The sequence below is a fragment of the Leuresthes tenuis genome, unplaced genomic scaffold, assembly GCF_036924035.1.
Source record: "Leuresthes tenuis unplaced genomic scaffold, fLeuTen1.0.hap1 SCAF_13, whole genome shotgun sequence".
In the NCBI taxonomy this organism is placed as follows: Eukaryota; Metazoa; Chordata; class Actinopteri; order Atheriniformes; family Atherinopsidae; genus Leuresthes; species Leuresthes tenuis.
In genome coordinates this window covers 12617734-12631059 of record NW_027325367.1, presented here as the reverse complement: position 1 = coordinate 12631059, position 13326 = coordinate 12617734, and the positions used below count along the sequence as shown (strand labels likewise).

The following is a 13326-nucleotide window of genomic DNA, read 5'->3' as shown; positions in this document are numbered from 1 at the left end:
ATATACAAGAGAAAAAAAAGCATATTACCGAGTTCCTTCCGCCGAATAATTATTTAAAAGTTGTATTGGTTCATTGGTTTGCTAACACTTCCCTGGTGGTCTAGTGGTTAGGATTCGGCGCTCTCACCGCCGCGGCCCGGGTTCGATTCCCGGTCAGGGAACTACCTTTTTCCTTAACTTTTTTTCCTCTCATCATCTGAAGATGTAAAAGGAGACGGAATTATTGCAAAATATCACGTTTAATATTGACGTCTGTAGTCCAGCAGGGATGGATTATGTTTATGTTCGTGGTTATGTTTCTCTTTAAATTTCTTTATTTTTCTCTCTTTCTATTTGCCTTGCACTTATATTGGCCAAGTTGAGGGCCACACATCCGTTCAAAGGGGCTTGTTGTTTCAGCATTGATCCACGCTTGGAAGAGAAATTTGCCATCAGTTGACCACCTGTGGGGCAGTTTATTATTTTAACCGCCAGATGGCGACATTTCCCAACAAATGTCGTGCAAAATTAAACGGCAAGAGCAGCCCATATACAAAAGATCCTACAGATTAAAAACAGCATCTACCCTTGGGGAGTTTTTATGTCCTGTTTTTCCAAGTGAAACTTCTTAGCAACATGCTTTCAAAGTGGTGTCTGCTAGACGACAACAGAGGTGAATATTAATGGACATTGTTTTGCATAATGTCTAAAGTTTGCATGGACACACTCACATTTAACTTTAAATAGTTGTTTTTACTTAAGATTGAATGTAATTTGGTGTTTTTCTGGGCATTCATCACATTAAAGTACGCCAAGTGAATTTAAGAGAGCAGCGAGATGATAGAAAACCTTCTTTGTTGTGAAAAGACAGAGACCCCGGTAGTAGTTGCCTGATTGGGCAGCCTACAAGTTAACCAGTTCCTGGCTGGCTGTGTATCTTGGCAGTTATTTTGACAGCCGCTATCATTGTGAGAGAGGAGATAAGTTGTCTTAGGGATCGCCATGGCGCCGGTGTGTCCCTCCTCCGGCCTGTTCAGACTCTCGTCAGCCCCCCTCTGCCCCCTCCTCTCTTTACCCTGCAAGGAGCAAAGGATTGTGGGGTGGGGGTGGTGGTTGGGAGCAGGATTTGTGTTGGCAGGGACCCTGTGGCTCTGGGTATCATCGTCCTTTTTCAAGACCATGAAAACCTCCATTTGACTCAGATATAGGACAGCTCAAAATGTGTCCCTCCACCCCCTTGTTTTCCGTAAATGCGGTCTTTGAATTAGATTTTCTTTCTTTTTCTACCTCCTGTCTGTCTTCCTTTTTATGCCCTCAGCTTTTACTACAAGTATTCCCAGGATTTCTTTTTCCCCCTCCTTTGAGAGTAAAGATATACATTGTAACAGACCTCTGAGCACTAAAAAAAGACAAGGATGAGCTACAATAAACTTTTGACTCTTTACAGAGTAATATTTTCAATATGTGTTCCTCAGACAGAGCTATAATATTAAGTCTAAGTCCAGCCTGTGTTGTCTATGGTCTTCCTGTCATATAAGATTTTATAGAAAACATGTAATTTCATTTCAGCCTGTGATATTAAAATTTTTACAGTATACTCTTTTCATGACCCGCAAGAGCTGAGTAGCATTGATGTTTTAAAGTAATATTATTTAAAAGAAACACATGTGCACAGACAAAGATGAAACACATTTAAGTTTTTATGCAACTGTGAATGTTTTTGCCAACTACTAGAATACCAATCAGCACATATTGAGTTGGAACTCCTAAACAAGAACAGAGACTAAAATACTTCCCTGTTTTGTTCGGCGCTTGCCTTGTTTTGGTAAGCCAGTGCAAATGAAAAAGATATGGCGCCTATATCTATTTAATCAGCCATTGTCACAAAGGCCTGACCCAGCTCAGGCCTTGGATTGATTTAAAATCATTTTCGCTCAGACGTCACACTTATTGCTTAGACTACAAGCACTGATAACTTCAAGTACACCATGGCAGCAAGGAGAGGCAAAACCTAAACACTGAAAAAAGGAGATGTCACACAAATGATAATTGATAGAGAATATGGGGGTCATAATTCATTATAATGAGCCAAAATGTGTAAAAGAAGAGCAGATGTATTCTAAAGAAAAGTGAGCTTTATCTGTAAGCTTACAGGCAGATGTAAGAATGCTGACAGATGGCAATAAACCAATTATGAAAATAAATCTTTAAAACAGAGGAAATACACAACAGTTTAAGTAAAATCCTGTTGGACAACTGATGGTTTCACAAACAGCTAAGAGCTTTGATCAATTTCAGCTTTGTGTCGAGGTGGTTGACATAAAAATCTAATTGAGCTAAATGAAACTTCACATATTATAGTATAAACTATTTATATTTACTGTTTGCATCATTGGGATTGAATCCATTCATTTTCTGCACCTGCTTTATCCAACTGCTTCATGTTGGGGGGCGGGCTGAGCCTAACCCAGCTGCCAGAGGGTAAAAGGCAGGGTGAACCCTCGACAGGTTGCCAACCCATCTCTAAGCCAGTTCCTAAATCATTAAATATTTGAATATCAATTCTTGCTGGCTTGGAATTACAACAAACGTCTGAGAAGGTTCAAATTTAGGAATGATTCAGTTGTGTTTACAATGGGGATTTTTGGACCTAATTAAAATTGGCTGAATAAAAACAGCCTATCAATTATGAAGATAATATTACTGGTATAGTTTTTTTATTTCTGCTTTTGACAAATTAAACATTTCTGCTGCTAACTGAATGAACCAATGAACTAATTTGACCAGTTTAGGGTCAAGATTAGACTTGTGATATGACTCAATATCAAAATGCTGCTTTTAAAAAAAACTGTCTAAACGTTCAAGGTTACTTTTCATTAAAAAGAAAGGAAAAGTACATCAAATGACTAAATATTCTGTTTATTCTGCTAAACAGATGTCAGCAAGAATCTATGGATACCAGAGTCTTGACTGGTGAAGAAGACGTTCCCTTTGCTTTAAGGAATAGTACACCGTTTTGGGGAAATAAAACTTAAAAAAAGTTAAATCTTTTTTGCTTTGTGATAATTGTCAAGTTACTGCGAGCACAAGATAGCTGGAGAGAGAAAAAAAATAGCTTTCAAGTAGTCTTCAGAGCAAGCTTACAAACACACCAAACAACTTCTTTTATAAAACAAGGTGTTAAACTTTAAAAGGCACTTTGCATGAAAGACAGATGAAACCACAGTCAGTAAGTCTACAGGTACGGTCAAGTTGAGCTAAGTTAGCGATGGACCTGGATGGAGCCACTGTCCTTATCCTAGAATATGTGCCCAAGGGAGCAATTGAGCCATTGACCGAAGTGTGTCTGATATAGGTGATATATCCCCTTTCAGCTTGTTCATTTTTAGCTGTCTGCAAAATGTTACATGTCGAGTTGGTCAGCTTTACAGTAAGCGGTGTGCGCTTTAATACTTTTACAGAAAGATGCACGTTCTCCTTTGTGGTTCATCTTTGTTGTAACTATACTTTATTTTTTTATGTCTATCAGCTTCTTCTATCCTTCCGCCCATCTTTGTTTTTTGAAAGCTGTTCATAGCCAAAGATTAAAGGAGCATGTTCTCACATCCAGTGCAGCCCAAGATCCAGAACCCAAGATCCGACAGACATTTTCCAGGGGGGCAGCATGAGAAGAATGCAAATGCGTCCAATATTCACTTCCTCTTGCACAGATTGCTCTGCCAGTCACATGCAGGTACAGCGACCGATCCACTGGGCGTGCTGAAAAGATTTGCTGCTTCTTCTTCTGTTCTGCTGATCTGTATGTTGCCTTTTATATCACCTATATCATTTAGATGTTTGTGGTGTTGACGTTACCACAAAACTGGAAAGAAAAAAGCACTCATTTCCACAGTGTGCGTTTCACATGATGACATGTGTGCTGTTGGCTCTGTATGCACTACCACAGCAGTGAAATCACAGGCCGGAATGACTCGCTGTGAAGTGCGTGTGTGAAAGGCAGCGGTGGAGAAAGTCAGTGTTTATATGTGAAAATGATTTCATTTGCAAAATAAGTATCATACTTTACTGAAGAGTGAAGACAGTGACTGAGAACATAGAAATGGGGTCATTTTTCCCATGGATCTTTTATACAATCACACCTTTCTTTTTTTAACAGAGAAGTCACCTCCTGCTGGCCATCAGACAGACCACAGGTTTAAGGTGATTCTATGCTGGCTTGTTTTTTTTTAGACTTGTTGGCCCATTGCAGTCTCCACAAAATGTTTTTCTTTTACATTTCGTGTGCACTTTCACCAGCCGGTGATGTCGGAGATGCCGGTGTCTCTGACAGCAGGTGACATACATAGTGCCGGCTTGTGAGCGGCACAAGCGTTGTGCAAGTCCTGATCTTCATGTCCAACTGTATTGTTTCCCCTAACCGTAACCAGGTATTTGTTTCTTAAACCTAACCAAGTGGCTTTGATACATATACATAACTGAATAGATGCAATAGAGGAAAAGCCAGTGGAAGAACAAGAGGGGAGTTCAACGTTGTTATCCAAGCTGAAATGAGTAAAGTCAAGTTCCCTGAAGGACTCAGGCTCAGTTCTATTAGTGTTCAGTCTGCCTGCCACCACACTCTCCCTGCATGTACAGGAGGTCATTCCTGCACCGCAATATCCCCATGAAAGGGACATTTTTTTTACTCCAACAGTATAACTTCCCTTCAGGGATTAACAAAGCATAATTAAATTTCAACTGAATTAAAGATTTAATGACGTAAATGTTGCATTCTGTGACAGTTAGACCTTCAATGTAATCAGTGAAGCTGATTCCTGCCGTCCCAGCTAGCATTCTGTCACACCAGTCTAACATCTAACATTGTGTCTACTGTAACTATGAAACTTCCTCCAAATTCAACCTTGTTTCGAAAAAAGTTTTTACTTTGACTGTATTAGCTCGTACCTTCTAATTGTGTGTTTATGAGTTCAACATTTAACAGCGTCGGTGTTATGAGACTTACTTTTTAAAATTCTTCGCCTGTTCAAACTCACTGCCACTTAAACACTGTTAAGAGTGCTGCTTGAGCAAAAACAAAGAGCCAAAGAAGTTAGAGGCAGAAATTATTAACCTACATGATGACAGTAGCATCATAAATATTACCAAAGTGGCTGAGTCTGTTAGATCTACTCCTGCACTTACAAACTATCACAAATCCTGACTACCAATGAACTAAAGTTAATTAACCAATGAACTAAAGTCAACTGTACACTTTCCAACTGAAGACAAAGGCCTGATTATATTGGATAGTGCTGGGTTTTCTGTCTGGTGTAGAAAAGGCTTCAGTTACTCTTAACAATGCAATAAGAACAAACTGGACAGGTTCAACAGCTGACAAAGCTGAACAATTTATAGGGCATACCAGCAAGCCATGAAGCTTTTTGTAATTTGGTGAGTTTGTTTTGGCAAACTCATTACAAACAAGCTGATAGAGCTGTGGAAGAGCATTCCAGCTATTTTCTATGACGGACTTCAGTCTGCCACAGTGATTTTACATCTGTATGTGTGCACACTTTCGTACATGAGAAACCTTTCCATTAGTGTCGGCATGTTGGGACTGAGCTGTCCTACCAGTTTTGGTGTTTGCCAAGCTTGGGTCACACTTGCAATACAGACACGAGAATGGTACTAGTTCTATCTGTTTGCAGTGAAACAAAGAAAATAATAATTCTTGACAGTGTAGACCGTAGCACTCAAAACTGCGGATGGATATACGAACGATCGCACTTCCCAACCCTTGCCAGAGAGATTTGAGGTTGACCGTAGACACAGATATCTCAAAAATTCTTTAAATATTTGTAAATGATGCATTAGGCTTGAATATTTTAGATGTACTTGAGTGAGGCATTCATCACTCTCTTGGTGGTCTTGGACAGTCCAGACTGACTCAGAGACCACCTTCTGGGTTACTGTGAGGTTAATGACCCTCTTCACCCACAGAGCTACCCTCTGCATACACACACAATCGAACGAAAGTGATGAAGACATGACTTGAAACAGCTCCGTACTGTATACCATCCAGTGCCACTACACCTACTGTCAATCTGCCAAGTCAGCTGAGGCACTGCAGCCATGACCTTTGACCCGGGAATTGAACAGCAGGGGAGAGGTTATCAATGTTGGAGTTCTAGTTCTTAAAGTTCACTACTCAGACAGTGCTTGGGGGTGCTCATCCAAAGAAGGAGCAGAGTTCTGAAACCTGCAGGAAAGGTGGGCATGAAGCAGAATTTTGCCTTCTCAAAAATGCACAGTCTGTGTCATCAGGGTTTTTTGATCATGTGACTGTGATAGGGGAGCAAACAGCGCATGGTTGTTTACCCTCCTTATCAGTGGTGTTGTAACAAGTAGAGGAACAGAGGCTGACCTCAACACTTGCACACACAGGCAAGAATCCTCACCTTTGGTAAATGCAAAAAAAAAAAAAGAAAAATCTCTAAAACCCTTATGGCATAGGGATGTATCTTCACTTTCGAAACTTTTTTTTCTTTTTTCGATGATCTTTTTGGACATACTGCAGCTCGTGCCAACACTTGAAGAAACCATGAGCACAGATCACGAACTATGACTTAACATTACTAATAAATCTCTCTCAGCACTCCTTAATGCTTCTCTGATCTCGTCTGCCATAAAATGAGGCTTGTCCTGTACAGTAACGATCTCTTTTTGGACAAAAAAAAAGAAAAAAAAAAGAATCCTGTCTGTGCTGAACTAATTGCTAAAACTATGAACCCCACTCAACACTGGCTAATAAATAACAGCAATAAATTCCTATATGAATCATGCCCGTGTCTGCCCATTTGTGACTGAGCAATAAGTCAGATTGTCATTTACTGTAAGGGCCGTATTCCTTCAAGATGCAAAAGCTATAAGGTAACATAAGTGTGTGCTTATTGTGTCTACGTGTGTGCACCTTTTGAAGTGCGTTCTCAAGTGTGTCTGTGTGTGCTCATACACGCACTCCCACTCTCAGGCTCAGACTCTGGTTCGTCCAGGCCAGCGCCACATCAGTCCATCATCACAGATATGGCTTGTGGTCAGATAGCAGGTCTGGCGGCGCACAAGACATTTTGTCCACTCTGTCATGTTTACTTATAATGATAAGCTTTGATGGATTCTCCACAAGCTATAGACGCCACGGTGCACACACACACACACACACACACACACATGCACTGTGTTTTTCACACATGCGCGCCCGCGAACACACCAGGGGGAAAAAACAAGTTAAAGCTATGTTTGACAAGAAACTCTTAAGTAATCAGTCCGGTTTTCAAAAATCAGCAAGAGAAGCAAATTTAAAGTCAAACGTCAGTCTTGACGTTATTGATAAACACTTTTGATAAAGGCCAAAGGTTAAAGAGGAAATTAAATGACTGAAATATCTTTTTAACAGCTGATAAATAGGTGCCTCAGATTATTACACATAAAACAGTCAGTTTTGTTGGGAAAAGGCCAACTGGCTGTCATATGGAGGGAGTACGTGTGTTTAGAAATTGATTCCTGGCATTTTAGAAAGTTTAATTAAAACTACGTTTTTGGTTCAAAACCCATTACAGTTCAGCCAAACTTTAGAATCAAATTCAGCGTTCAAAGAATAAACCTCACTTGATAATTTATCTGGTTTAGTCAGAGTCAAATACTGCCTTTGCACTACATGATCTTTTGGTCAGTCTGCACAGTGTTTCCACTGGATTGGTTTACTTAAGCTTGGCGTGTAGCCAGACCACAGACCAGCCCACCACAACTGTGCTAGACCAATTAAAAAGGCTAATGAGCCCGGCACTTATCATGTTCCCCAGAGGGTTGAGATGGGGTGACTGAGTCAGTCGACGCAGAGAGAGCAACTTGTCAAACAGACACACTCTTCATACATATACAGTGGTGTATACACATAAAAACCACCTAAAGTTTCCCACAGATATTTTGAGTAATCTGCTATCTATGCACTTTTCATGAGGCTAAGAAAAAAAAAAAAAGAAAATCAGTAAACAGCGTGGAATCACGTTGAAGCTGAAGTGGAACAAGCAAAAATGTAAACTGACATGTCTGAGAGCTGAACAGGTCTGTCGGTCACAAACGTCTGAGCGACGCCTTTCAAGCTTAGTCATCCTTTCAAAAAAATTTAGACAGCATGATTTGATTATATTGGTATTTTCCTCTCTGTTTTATGACACTTTATTGCAACGTACCAACTACACTGCAATTATATACAAGCATGGCTTTCTCTGAGTCACTGACTGATAACGTGGATTTAAGTGAGTTGATGTCTACAAAGAAGCAGAGGATTATTCCAATGTAATTAGGTTTGGAACAGTCGGCCACAATCTCTCATTTTGTATCAGAAAGGAATAGAAGAGGGAGCGTTTAATGAAAACATCACCTTTCGGAATGTTAAACATTTAAAGCTCATGTTCTGGGGTTGTGCAGCACATAAAACGAGCACATAGATAGAAGGAAGAATGGATTCTATAAAATATATAGTTTTCTTGCAGATTTTGCGCTGTCAGTCAAGAAAGTGAAAGGGACTAGCTTCTACTTTAGGACAGCGATGCAAAGCATGAAGATCATGAACTCCAGCATAGACTTAATCTTAAAACATGAGCCGGAACCTTTGAAGTGAACTGAAGTTTTCAAATCGACAACAGAAAGAAATGGATACAAAAGGTGTCTGCAAGCTGTGATATCGGCCAAAGGTGTTAATGGACATTTGGGAGAAAAATGTTGCTAAATTCTTGTCTGATAAAGGATTCTCGGTGCTCAACAGTCTGGGGTATACTTTGTTGTAGTTTATGTTTCATTATGAGCCAGATGTTTTCAGTTGGTGAAAGGTCTGGAGTACAGATAGGCCAGTCAAGCACCTGGACTCTGTGTTGCATGTATAACAGCCATGCTGTTATAATAGCTGCAGTATGTGCTTTAGCATAATACTGACATTTGCAAGGCCCCCCCTGAAAAAAGCCATCACCTGGATGGAGCATGTGCTGCTCTGAAAACCTCTATTTACCTTTCAGCATCGATGGGAACTTTCCAGATGTATAAAATGAAGTTACTCTTCAAATGGTAGTTGCAGTTTTTTGCAGATTGCTGAACCTCTGCACATCTTTACTTCTGAGAATCTCTGCTTCTCTGAGGTGCTCTTTTAAAAAAATACCCAGTCATGTTATTCACCTGTTGCCAATTAACCTTATTTGTTGCAAAGTGTTCCTTCAGCTGTATTAATTTTTAGCACCACTGACCTTTCCGAATTTTTGTTGCTCTCATTCCAATTTTTTTTTTGGACAAGTTTGTTTTTTGCGACATGTTACTGCCATCAACTTGTTTAGCGAAAGCTTTTCATGAAGTTTTAAAATCACTTCCTACATTCAATATACACTCTATGTCCTACTGTGAATACGATGTTGGTTTACAAGATTTGCAAGTCATTGCACTCTGTTTTTATTGACATTTTCCACAACTTATTTGGAACCAGTGTTGTATATCCGAAAGCTGATCAGCGGATCAGTCATAATCCACAAATTAGCATCAACACGAATGCCAGAACTCAAGGTTTTCCGGAGGATCATAGTGGCTAGATGATTAGTGGAATACAGATGTGTACATTTTTTGCCATTTGAAGTTTTAAGAGAATGGTGATTAAATTAGGAAACACTTCATCATCTGTTCGTGAGGCCCAGAAAATGTTGTTGTTGGCACCAGCCCCACAATTCTCTTGGTTGAAGGCTGTGTGATGGCAGCTCAGGTGCTGCCAAGTCATGTGATGAAGAAGAAGAAAATGAAGAAGAGATTTTCAATCTATTTGATCCTTTTGAGCCTTATTTAGTGAAACTAAGTTTCCAAAATGCATCAGGTCTCGTCCATGTTGACGGACTTGTATTCAGCCAAAGCTCATAAAAATGTCCTGTGAATAATTATTAATGCATTTGTTCATAATTCCAATCATTTCCTTTCGATGGATCCACACAACTTTCACAGTCTAAGTGACAAACTGTGGCCACGCAGTCACCTGCATTATCACGAAGAGGTATACTGCTTTTTACAGTAAGCGTGCACTTTAGGTTCACTATTCACTTCTCCCTTTTGCTCAGCCATTCTCCTTCACCCCCAGTCTCTCACTTATTTTATTGCAGTTGCCAAGGATATAAGGGCCACTGGTGAGCTCTGGGGAGTGTGTGTCTGACTGAGAGAAAATAACAGTATATGGTGGAGAGAAAGTAATGAGCAGCTCAGAAACAAGGGTTTCCTTCTTTCGCAGATTCTTATTTAACATCTCACCCCTCCTCTCTCTCTGTCAAGGCCGCTCGTTTCTTCCTCCTACTTGCTCGAGAGAGAAGAGGTCAGAGTAAGAGGCAGACACACACACATACGAACAAATCCAGGACGGACCGACGGCAACGGTTACAAATCTTCTCTGCCTTATCGAGGACAATACACTGATAACTGTGTCTCCACTCCCCATCCGACAGATCCATCTCCGAAAACATCTGTGACACTCACGGGGAAATGTGGAAATATATGCATGCGTAAATGGCAGATTGATGGTTGGACTCACTCCCGTGACTGTAAATAAGCCAAACGATAATATGATAGAAGCGCGTTTAGTGGTTTTGGTGTGAATAGTAATGTTGAGGGATGAAAATGAACAAGGTTTAGATGACATGAGATATGTGTGTGTGTGTTTCTGTGTGAATATGTTCATGTTTTGGGAGAGCTGCACCTGCAACTAATGATGTGAAACTTCATCTGCTGCAGCCATCCACACTGAACTCACTCCCCTCACATCACAACTTGCACCTGTTAACCTGCAACAACAAGTACACACATTCTCTCCATGGCTCAATTTTTCTCTCTCACACAGACACCCCTTTTTGTAAAATTCTGGTCTGACAATTGCCACTGCAGCCCTCTGAGCTCCCTAACCTAATGTGAGGAAATGAATTTCTTGATTTGTGTATATATGTAAAGGGCAGCAACGCTGTCTTTTTTGGACACATGGACTGATGAATGCTAGAAATCCAACTCAACTTTATCATTAGCATTGATTTGTACTTAGAATAGATTATCTACAGTTTCATCTGACCGGAAAGGTGCTTGAGGTTTATGTTGCTTGACAATCTAAAAGCTGATAACATATTTACTGATTTTCGGAATTTGTGCAGTTTATTTCCAAGTGAAATAATGTGACAAAGAGGATGGAAGATAACAAATAACAGCAATGTTGCTGCCTGGAGGAAAAGCGACGTGCTATTTTTAGATGTAGAGAACAATATTTCAGGAAACGCAACGCCGAAATGTTTTTAAGAATGAACAAATGTTGTGTCTTTAGATTTGTTGTTTCAATGCTGTACAATGTTGCATGCTCTGAAATATTTTCCTTCTGTGAAACGTTTCTGAGATGTGTTGTGTTTTCAGTTTTTGTGCGTTTTCAGGGGTTTGACGTATTGATTTTAGGCACACTGTAAGAAGAAAAAAAAAAGCATGCTGTCATACATATCCTCATGTCCTCCTCTGTGTGTTCTTCTGGTGGACGTGCGGGGCCACTGGGTCGAGCTGGGCTGGGTCCGTGGTTCCCACAGCCTTTGTGGAGGCAGCCTCTGCCGCCCTATCAGCCTCCGTCTCCGGCCCCCCAGCACCAGCGGGCCCCCTGACGTCAGCCTGAGGCCTGATAACGGGGTCCACGGCTAGCATGAGAGGGCTGGCAGGGGGAGGGGGGCTGGAGATGGAGGGATGAGGTGGAAGGAGAGTGGCCGGCAGGGAGGGAGGGAATGGGGTTACACTAACAGAGCCAGCAGTGGATAAGAACCTCAGACAGATAAGACAGAGCAGAGTGTGGAGCCTCTTTTGTTTTCCACTGCTCCTCCTGTCTACCGGCATCTTCCTTCTCATCCTCTCTGACGCTCTCACTCTCTTTCTTGGTCTATTTTCAATATTTTGTCAGACTTACCCAATTTATTAAACTTCTCTCCCCCACCACCCCTCCTCTCTTTGTGCAAACAGAAATACTCCTGCTGCTGTCAGGCCGGGACGCTATGACAGCGCATGAATTGCTGCACCTTTTTTTGTTTTCTCTTACAGTGTTTCCAGAGGACAGGCTGCCTTTGACTGACTGTTCACGCACTTCTTAATATTCCTTTCCTCTCTTATTCTCTCTAACATCATTTTACACACTCTTACCCACCCCGGCACCACTTCAACCACTTTTGTATGAACTCTATCTGAACCCTTCATCACCTCCAGAATCCATTGTTTTGATGATGTCACCTCACCTTTACCTAACCTGAATCTTACCCCTAATTTGCCCCTCATGTACAAACAGACAGCGTTCCCTCTGCCTGCCACATCACACTCCGACTAAGCCCCATGTATGTGCATATTACACACTCCTTCTGCAAGTGTGTGTGTGTTCCCTGTTTGCTCTTCAGGCCTTAGCTAGCCAGCGGACTTTGGCCATTGCTTATCACAGGGAGAGGTCCTGGGATCCCTTGCTCTTCACGGCTAAAAATACACTCGCTATTGCTCGCACTAATGCACACTTTCAGTGTCATGGGGCACCCCAGTATGAAGTCTTTGACTGGTAATATCAGGCTGTCAGTCAAACAGCGGGCTAATATGATTGGTCAATGATCCCTTCTGTACATGTCGAAGGACTAATTATTACAAGTCACTCTCAGAACATCCTTATGATTTATTTATTTATTCATTTATTCTTTTCCTTTAAAGCTAGCATTGAGGAAAACTACACCCAGGAGTGGAATTTCAAATATTAGTCCAAAAGCATAGAAAATGAGTCTGCAGAGAAGCTTTCCAAACAGCAGAAACCATCAGGACAAAAAGGGGTTTTTGATAATTGATTTCTTATCATCTGTAATTGAGTGTTGTCGGATGTGTTTGTGCTGCTCTTCAAACTCTGTGAATCAAGAGTCTAAATCGGGACTTGGGATTGTCACACATGAGAGCCTGCAACTGAGGAGTTAATAATTTATTCAAAAACACACTCCCGGTTAATGGTGTATGTATGAGAGGGAGATAGAGATGATTGTGCTGCTGATGACCAGGCGTCTTGCTGAGAAAACTTGTGCCTGTGTGACTCTCTGACCTTATGTGCACAAACACACTTAATTTACACAATACTTTAGAAGGGCTCACACATTTAGATTTTCACATGCTGACATGTATAAAGATGTTTCCACAATGAGTAAAATTCATCCCTTGCCCTCCCCCAAAAATAAGCTAAATGTAAATTAAAACAGAATGCAGGCGTTTGCAAGATCACTTTCACTGAAAATTGTACAGAGATAAGAAAAACTCATT

General features: G+C 40.9%; 1 non-coding gene across 1 annotated transcript; it reads left to right on the top strand.

The window, feature by feature from the left end:
- Positions 1 to 89: 89 nt before the first annotated feature.
- Positions 90 to 161, top strand: trnae-cuc (transfer RNA glutamic acid (anticodon CUC)). The gene has a single exon. It is a non-coding gene; the product is annotated as a tRNA-Glu (tRNA).
- The last annotated feature ends 13165 nt before the right edge of the window (positions 162 to 13326 follow it).